Genomic DNA, 9182 nt, shown 5'->3' on the forward strand with positions numbered 1-9182 from the left:
TTATGCAGTTGAAATGTATTTTTCCAATACATCTGCTTATACAGTATAATCCAGTACAACTTATTGTTGACATTTTTATCACCAGCCCTTGCTCTATGAACTCAACTAGTGTCAGCTTTCTACATAATATTTGAAAATAAAATGTAATATATGAGAGGAGTCTAATAGTAATGTGTTGTAGCTACTTTACATCTGTGAACATAATACTTTCAATATCATTATGTTGTTCTAAGTCAATTAAACACACATTTAAAATTGTATTAATTGCGAGCAAAAGTTAAACAAATGTAAACAAAATGAATTTGCATTTCAATTCAGTTAAAATACATTTAATTTTAATCACACTAGACTACATTGAAAAAAAAGATTTACTTTTAGTTAGGTTAATGAGTAAAGTTTTGTGAACTTACAGAGTTTAACAACACAATGAGTTAGAACAACTTAAACAGAAAAGCTGAAATAACATTTAACCATGCATGATATATGAATATGTTGTTTAATGCGCATGCGCGAGAAATACTACGTCATTATGACGCTCTACTTCACTAGAGTTTGAAAAATGCGCTATGTTTTGCGATCCGTTTGCGATGCGTGATGATACTGAAGCTAGCCAAACAAGAGAACAAAAGGAGCACCACGTTTGGATGTTTGTTTGCAGATGAGACGTTATGCTGCAAATAATCAGTCAAGTAAGTATATATTGATGCTTTCTTTAGTTTAATTTTTTTTTCACCGTAACATGTCAGTTGCTGAGTGCATTTTAATCACAGATATTATAAACTCAATAGACTTGGGAGGTGAATTAATCATGTTTTCAATAATTTATATATGATTGCATTCTAATAATGTCTTACATTGTAATGTGAGGAAGGCGTGTGTGGTCGTGTTCGAGGAATTTGGTTGCTGATTTAAAAAAAAAAAAACTAAACCGACTTTTTAAATTATTTTAAACAAGCTACTAAACATTTGCTGAATGATGATCCAATATTGTAACACTCGAAGACGTTTATATAGCCTACATTTAATACAAATAATCAATCTTATAACCACCATAAATATTTAATATATTACCCACCTCTATAAAAAATGCTTGTAATGTGTTCAATTTCATTTTGTATTTAAAGAGTTGTTCAATTACTATTTGTTTTGGAATATGTAATATTTTTGTGTTTATCTGGATTTAAACATTCATTTTGCAGGATCAGTTCATATTTGTTATTGGAGATACAGTGCAAGCGGTGTGGAATCACAGACCTGTATTGATGAGGTGATTTTACAAGATTTATCATGACAGCACATCCTGATCAAGCTAAAACACTACTTTCAAGTCACTAACTAACGTTATCCCTATAGCTTTTAAATGCTTTGAATCTTTTGCATGTGCAAGTAATAAATTCCCACCTGTGCATTTACACCTGCCCTATAATCATCATATATTTTATAGGTAACAAACCAAAGGAAGAAGGCTTGCAGCATTGCTGTGTCAACCGTGGTAAATACAGCAACAGGAACATCCTTCATGAAGATAGCTATGTGGGGCAAGCTTAAAATGTAAGAATACCTTTCTTAATTTGCATTGGTCCTGGGTTTGCATGGGTCATATATCTATATTTGTGTAATTGATAAAGTTATGCTTAATTTCCTGTAAAGTAGCAATAAAAAGGTTCTCTATTTTTAATCACTTTAAGCCCAGTGTCAGTAAAGATGGCGTAGTCAGTGGAATCCTGGTGTTTGTGGGAAATAGAAGGAACCTTGCCCAGCTTTCTACTACGATGTGGCCCTGGTGACTGAGGTAATCAATCACATCACACATTCATCAACAGTTAACAGTCAAAAGTTTACATACACCTTGCAGAATAAACTGCTTCATCAGGGTAGTACTAAATAAAGATAAAACGTATACATTTTTGTGATCCCTATTACTGATAAAATTGTTAACATTTTGCAGATACTGCAAGGTGTATATCAACTTTGAAGCGCAACTGTATATCTTTCATTCAATTGAGCCAAATATAATAATGGACTGGATCTGTATTATAAACAAATTTTCTGTTTTTTTGTTTTTTTCCTCAAGGCATTTTTTCTGACTTTCCTGCATCTTTGAAACATTTCCATTCACATATACTCTGGAGAGCATCTGGGACATTGACATAAACAGCACTTTCCAACAACTTAAAAAATTGGATTGAAATTTGAATTTCTTTCTTCTGCTGAACATCCCTTTAAAGGGGGGGTGAAATGCTCATTTTCACTCAATCTCCTGTTAATCTTGAGTACCTATAGAGTAGTATTGCATCCTTCATATCTCCAAAACGTCTTTAGTTTTATTATATTTATAAGTTAAAGATTGGCTGTACCGAGTCTTTCCGGAAAAAACCGAGCGGCTGGGGGCGGGCCGTGTGGGCGGTGTGCTATAGCTGTGCTAACTGATCTAACAACAACACAGAGAGACATTTGAAGTAGTTTACTCACCGTGACTGCTCGATCCTTAAGCATTAGACGATCTGCAAATAAGTCGATCTGGGCTTTGTTTATAAAACAATCATCGTCGAAATGCAGGGAACAAAGAGTCGTGCACAACCTCCGTTGATGCTTCGAAAAAACAAACTCCATCCACTATTCCCTTAACGCTGGGTTCTTTGGGAATCTGTGCAGGGTTGTCTTGCCCTGCCAACCAAAAACCCACTTCTTTGGTGACATTGACTTCCCTAAAGCCGAGCAGAGCGCTTTGAGGTAACGTACTGCTTTCGCTCTCTTCTCTCTCTGGTCTGCGAGTGCGCGCGCGGCCGCGGAGAAGTGCCCTTAGGACCCATATAAGGAAATTCCGCTCTATCTTACGTAAGACAGAGCCATACTCGAAAAAAACTTTCCGAAACTTGTGACAAACCGGAAGGAGTATTTTTGGAACAAAAATACTCCTTCAAACGTACAACTTAACTTTTGAAACTTTGTCCATGTTTAGCATGGGAATCCAACTCTTTAACAGTGTAAAAAACTCAGTATGCATGAAACAGCAATTCACCCCCCCTTTAAGAGCTAAATAACAAGGTTCGGTAACTTTTAATTAGGTCTCATTTGTTAATATTAGTTTATTTTTTAGCCAACATGATCTAACCAAGACTAATATTATCTTACTTAGACTAATAAATGCTTAAAGTATTATTCATTCTTAGTTCATGTTAACTGAAGTAGGTAACTAATATATTTTTGTAAAGCATTACCCAAAGGTCTCTTTCCAAAACTGTTTGTGTTTATGCATAGTGTTTCTTGGGGTTTTCTTGTGCATCAACAGAAAGGTTTTTATGTACTTCTTTTAGAGATTATTTTGTCAGTAAATTTAGAGGGTTTTACATTTAGTTTTGTTGATTGTAACATTGCATTTAATTCACACTTAAGTGTATTGTTAACTGACATTAAAGTATATTTTAAATCACATTAATTGCATGTCATTATATTGTGTAGTGCACTTTAACTATATTTTGAAGATATTAGAAGCAATTATGAAAGTAGATATAAAGTTGTATTAAAGTACCAATTAAGTTGTTCCAAAAAATCACTCTTAATGGCAACTTATTGCATTTTATTTCAACTTAATATGTGATATATTTTAAATTAATTGCACTTAATGTGCATTCAGTGTGTCGAAAACATTGCATTTAATTCACACTTAAGTGTATTGTTAACTGACATTAAAGTATATTTTAAATCACATTAATTGCGTGTCATTATATTGTGTAGTGCACTTTAAGTATATTTTAAAAACACTAGAAGCAATTATGAAAGTAGATATAAAGTTGTAATAAAGTACCAATTAAGTTGTTCCAAAAAATCGCTCTTAATGGCAACTTATTACATTTTATTTCAACTTAATATGTGATATATTATAAATTAATTGCACTTAATGTGCATTCAGTGTGTCGAAAACATTGCATTTAATTCACACTTAAGTGTATTGTTAACTGACATTAAAGTATATTTTAAATCACATTAATTGCGTGTCATTACATTTTGTAGTGCACTTTAAGTATATTTTAAAAGCACTAGAAGCAATTATGAAAGTATATATAAAGTTGTAATAAAGTACCAATTAAGTTGTTCCAAAAAATCACTCTTAATGGCAACTTATTACATTTTATTTCAACTTAATATATGATATATTTGAAATTAATTACAATTAATGTGCATTAAGTGCGCCGAAAAGATGGCATTTAATTCACACTTAAGTGTATATATTTAAAGTATATTATTTATGTAATAAGCACACTTTATAAAAGTACACTTAAGTGCACTTTTTTTTCACAAGGGCAGTTATAGTATGTGTGGTTATTTTTCTGTTTATGTGGTTTAATATGCCATTTGTGGCCCTCTGCTTAGTTTAACTGTTTTGTTATATAATTTTCATTTCTTTTGTTGTTTGTTTGTTTTGCTCAATGTTTAATTTTTTGTTATAATTTAACAAAATGTTAACAGTTTATTTTCCCTGTACTAACATTGTACATGTAACATATTTACATTGTGGGTCACTTCTCACCAGCCAAACAAATGTGAAGCGAAAGCTGCCATAATTTCAAGCTTCCCTTTGCCCAGTAGGAAGGGAACTACCATTTTCAGTGACATCACAGGGGGAAATCAACAAAACATTTGTGTTTGCAATGTTTGTGAATCCCTTTTTGATCAATAGTTTGATGCATATGTTGCATGTTAATACCTTTAGTTTACTGTATTTGTGTAGTTTTATATTGCTTTAAAATTATAATTCACCTCCACATGGTATGTCCCAGAAGTGGGAGGAGCCTAACTCTATAAAAGGACACCAGTTTTTTTTTGTACAGTTTTTGTATATCAAGCACTGTGGATGCCATCTCTATTTGAAGGATCCTTGGAAGGCAGCCTTCGTTTTGCGTCCTTCAAATCATCCACAATCCTTTGCACACATTCCAATCCCCACAAAATTTACTGACGGAAAATGAGTTGGCACTGACCTTGTCTGAGTTCATTATGAAATGTAAGACAAAAATAATGTTTTCAGAGATGAAGGCATAGCTTATCTTTTGGTTTGGTGTAAATGAATCACTTAACACTAGTACAATGACAATAATGTAAGCCACTAGACAGTTGTCATTCATTGTATTGTATTAATAGAAAGACAGATTATCAGGTAATTTATAATGTTATAATGTGTATGCCAGGTTAAAGAGATATTTTTAGTATCCGCAATGCAGCACCAGCCGAAAAACTTTTTGCTAGTTTCAGCCCGATGCAGTTATCATTTTCACGTCCTGCGCCATGTTGTGTAAGTAGAAAATGCATTTGTGCCCATTTATGTGTGCCCATGGGCGTGCTGGTCTGAAAATGAGGTGTGTACAGGCGCAATGTTGGCGCGTTTCTATTTTGAGGCAACTGAAATAGACTGCACCATTGACCAACTGAAACCTGGTCTAAAGTCAATGGCACTTTTTTTTTGTTGTTGTTGTTTAAAGAGCACATAAGTAATGTGTGCCAATAGACAGGTAAAGAGCCATATAGAGATAGAGTTGCGACAACTCCATTCACTCCAATGGAACGTTTTTTTTTTTCAGCAATGGCGGCTCATGGAGCCTCTCAGTCTTTCCCGAAAGTAGCAGCCGCGCTGTAGAATTACAGCAGAACAGACCATTTGTGATGTACTTTTAAAAGGTAAGACGTTTAAAGAATAATATTGTATATTATCAGTACATCTGAATCAAATTAACCTGTGTATTAAAGCATGCTAGTTGATTATTGCTCTCTAAATTAGTTTTAGGGGACGTTATCAGATACAAGATAGGGCATTGGATAAAGTTAGTTGTGCATAACAAACCACAAACAGCCTATTAATGGTTAAACCCGTTCTATTAATGCAGTTTTATCCTTTGTTGTGTAATAAGAGGGAAAGGCTTCTAAACAGGGGTTAAATATAATACTGGGAAGTGTGATAGTAATGGGTGGAAGTGGTAATAAGAAAACATCTGGTTCATTCCTTATTAAATCTGCAATAACGGAAAAAAATATCCTTATTTTAGATTGCATATTTGAGTAACAAAACCGTATGGGTGGAGTTTTTTAGGCATTGTGTTTCTGTTGACTATTACCTGTCTATATTATGTTTCAGCTCAGCTGATTTTTGGATTGATGGGAAAAGGAGATGTAAGTTTACTCATGAGATTAAAAACCATGCTTAAAATCAGCAAGCCGTTTTAAAAAACAAATCACACTAGGCTAAATGGGGAATCATGCTGTCACAGGTGTGTTTCTGTCTGAGTCTTGTTTCCATTAGTCATGTGTTCCTTTGTTCTGTTTTCCGCCACTCCTTGGTTTCTATGGTAACCTTCATTAGTTCATCTGTCACACCTGTTTCCTCATTAGTCTTGACAGCTGTCTCGTTTCCCTGATCTGTTTTCCCATGTATTTAAGCCCTGTGTTTTGCCTTGTTCATTGTCTGATCTATGTTGTATTACGTCTGTCTGTCTGTCTGTCTGTCTGTCTGTCTGTCTCCGTCTACGTCCTTAGTGCACTTGCACCATGCGCTTAGATCGTTAAAGGGACACTTCACCCATTTGCATTAAGCTTTGCATTGTTAGAAACCCAGTCATACTATTGAATGGTCATGCAACATTTTTTCATTTTCCCCCGAGACGAGAGAAATCTGTATTTACCTCTTTACACTTCCTCCTACAATGACGCAAAAATCGTCATTTTGCGTCATTGTAGGAGGAAGTGTAAGAGGGGGGGATTTCTGTTAAGACTACAAGCACTAGATCCACCCTTTCAAACCCGCCCATAGGGGGTTGGACCTAATGCGCTAACAGACCTATCACAGATCAGTGCAAGTGCGTTTGATTTCAACAGCAGAAACCTGCAGAAAACAGGGACGAAGAAAGCTGAGTAGTAGGGGTTACCATACTCTATTTCCCGGACATGTCCGGCCGTCGAGATCGACAAAAATGTCCGGGATTCAGCTTTTGCTTTCTGCGGTCGCCATCCATTGTTTACATGCTCACCTTTTGTTTCAATCTAACTGAATTCACCCCGATTGGTGAATCTGAATGTAATGTTTACATGAATGCTAAACAAGTAATCGGTTGATTTGCGTTTTAACATTGCTAAGAAAATACCCGCACCTCCGTGAGAGATAGCCCATGAGACCGGTGCATCTCACAGGCGCGCTCATCAGTAATCACAGTAATACAGGGAGCAGAACGAGGCTAGCGCCGCGGGAGAAAGACGCGAGGCCGGTGGCGTGATCGGTTGAAAGACGCGAGGCCGGTGGCGTGATCGGTTGATGTGTGTTTTACCATTGCTAAGAAAATACCTGCTCCTCCGTGCGAGATACGAGAACAGTGCCTCACAGGTGTCGGTCGTCAGTAATCACGCCACCGGCCTCGCGCCGTTCTCCCGCGCCCCTCAGCCTCGTCCTGCTCGCCACAGTAAACATGATGAATGGCGACTGTAGAACGCAAAAGCCGAATCCCGGACATTTTGGGCAAACTCGTCACGGAGACTCACTCGTAGCCTAGCCTTGCCTTGTTGTTTTAAACTGCGCTCTCTTACCGGTAGGCGTGGCTTGGGAGTGGCCTTGTAGGGCAGCGAAGCAAGTGCATTCTGGGAGTTGTTGTCTTTCATCCACATAAGCCAAAAATACATTTTCTGGCTTTTCTCAGTCTAGAAAGCTCCAAATTCAAAAATAATTTCACATTTCTTCTACATAAATGACCCACTTTCAATACACATTCATGTCTCCACGGGTGAAATGACCCTTTAAAATAGGGCCCACAGAGTGTGTCTGCTTCTCGAACAATGCTAGGAAGACCATTCCAAAGTTTAGGTGCTAAATAGGAAAAGGATCTACCGCCAACAGTTGATTTTAATATTCTAGGTTTTATCAACTGGCCAGAATTAGTACTGGGGAGCTAAACCATTTAGTGCTTTGTAAGTAATCCGCACGATTTTAAAATTTATACGATGTTTAAAAGAGAGCCAATGCAGTGTTGACAGAACCGGTCTAATATGGTCATACTTCCTGGTTCTAGTAAGAACTCGAGCTACTGCATTACATAGAAGAAATTAAAATAATAAAAAGAAATAAGAATAATTAAAACAGTTTAGAAAAATAAAATAGAATACAGTACAGTACAAACAGTCGGATGAACAGTGGCACAGTGCTCATTCAGTAAATGCATAGCTAAACAGATGTGTTTTGAGTCTGGATTTGAAAGTGACTACAGTAGGAGCACATCTGATCTCCTCTGGAAGCTGGTTCCAGCTGCGGCTGGCATAATAGCTAAAAGCAGACTCGCCATGCTTTGAGTGAACCCTTGGTATTTCTAGCTGATATGATCCTAGTGATCTGAGTGATCTGTTGGGTTTATATTCAGTGAGCATATCTGCAATATATTGAGGTCCTAGGCCATTGAATGATTTATATATCAGTAATAATACTTTAAAGTCAATCCTAAATCTAACTGGGAGCCAGTGTGAAGACCTGAGGACTGGTGTGATATGTTCATATTTTCTGGTTCTGCTCAGAATCCTGGCGGCAGCGTTCTGTATGAGCTGCAACTGTCTTATGGTCTTTTTGGGAAGGCCAGTGAGGAGTCCATTACAATAATCCACCCTGCTGGTGATGAAAGCATGAACAAGTTTCTCTAAGTCTTGTCAGGAAACAAAGCATCTAATTCTTGCAATATTTTTCAGATGATAGTATGCTGATTTAGTTATTGCTTTGACATGACTACTGACACTAAGGTCTGACTCTAGTGTCACACCAAGATTCCTGACTTGATGTTTAGTTGTTTGACCCCAAGAGTGAAGGTATGTGTTCACCTTGAGAACTTCATCTTTGTTTCCAAATGCAATGACTTCAGTTTTGTCTTTGTTTAACTGAAGAAAGTTTTGACACATCCAACTGTTGACTTCATCAATGCATTGGCACAGGTAATCAATGGGGCTGTAATCGTTAGGCGATAGGGCTAAGTAAATCTGTGTGTCATCTGCATAGCTGTGGTAAGCAATTTGGTTCTTTCTCATTATTTGGCTCATTGGGAGCATATACAGGTTGAAGAGGAGTGGCGCAAGAATTGAGCCTTGAGGGACTCCGCATGTCATGGATGTCCACTCAGACTTATGGTCTCCTATACTCACATAATAACCTCTCCCATCTAAGT

General features: G+C 36.7%; 1 long non-coding RNA gene across 1 annotated transcript; it reads left to right on the plus strand.

Moving 5' to 3' along the window:
• The first annotated feature begins 497 nt into the window (after positions 1-497).
• LOC307150514 lies at positions 498-1490 on the plus strand. The gene is made up of 3 exons (XR_013819742.1): positions 498-689; positions 1200-1267; positions 1445-1490. It is a non-coding gene; the product is annotated as an uncharacterized lncRNA (long non-coding RNA).
• The last annotated feature ends 7692 nt before the right edge of the window (positions 1491-9182 follow it).

The sequence above is a fragment of the Squalius cephalus genome, assembly GCF_949319135.1.
Source record: "Squalius cephalus genome assembly, chromosome: 2".
NCBI lineage: Eukaryota > Metazoa > Chordata > Actinopteri > Cypriniformes > Leuciscidae > Squalius > Squalius cephalus.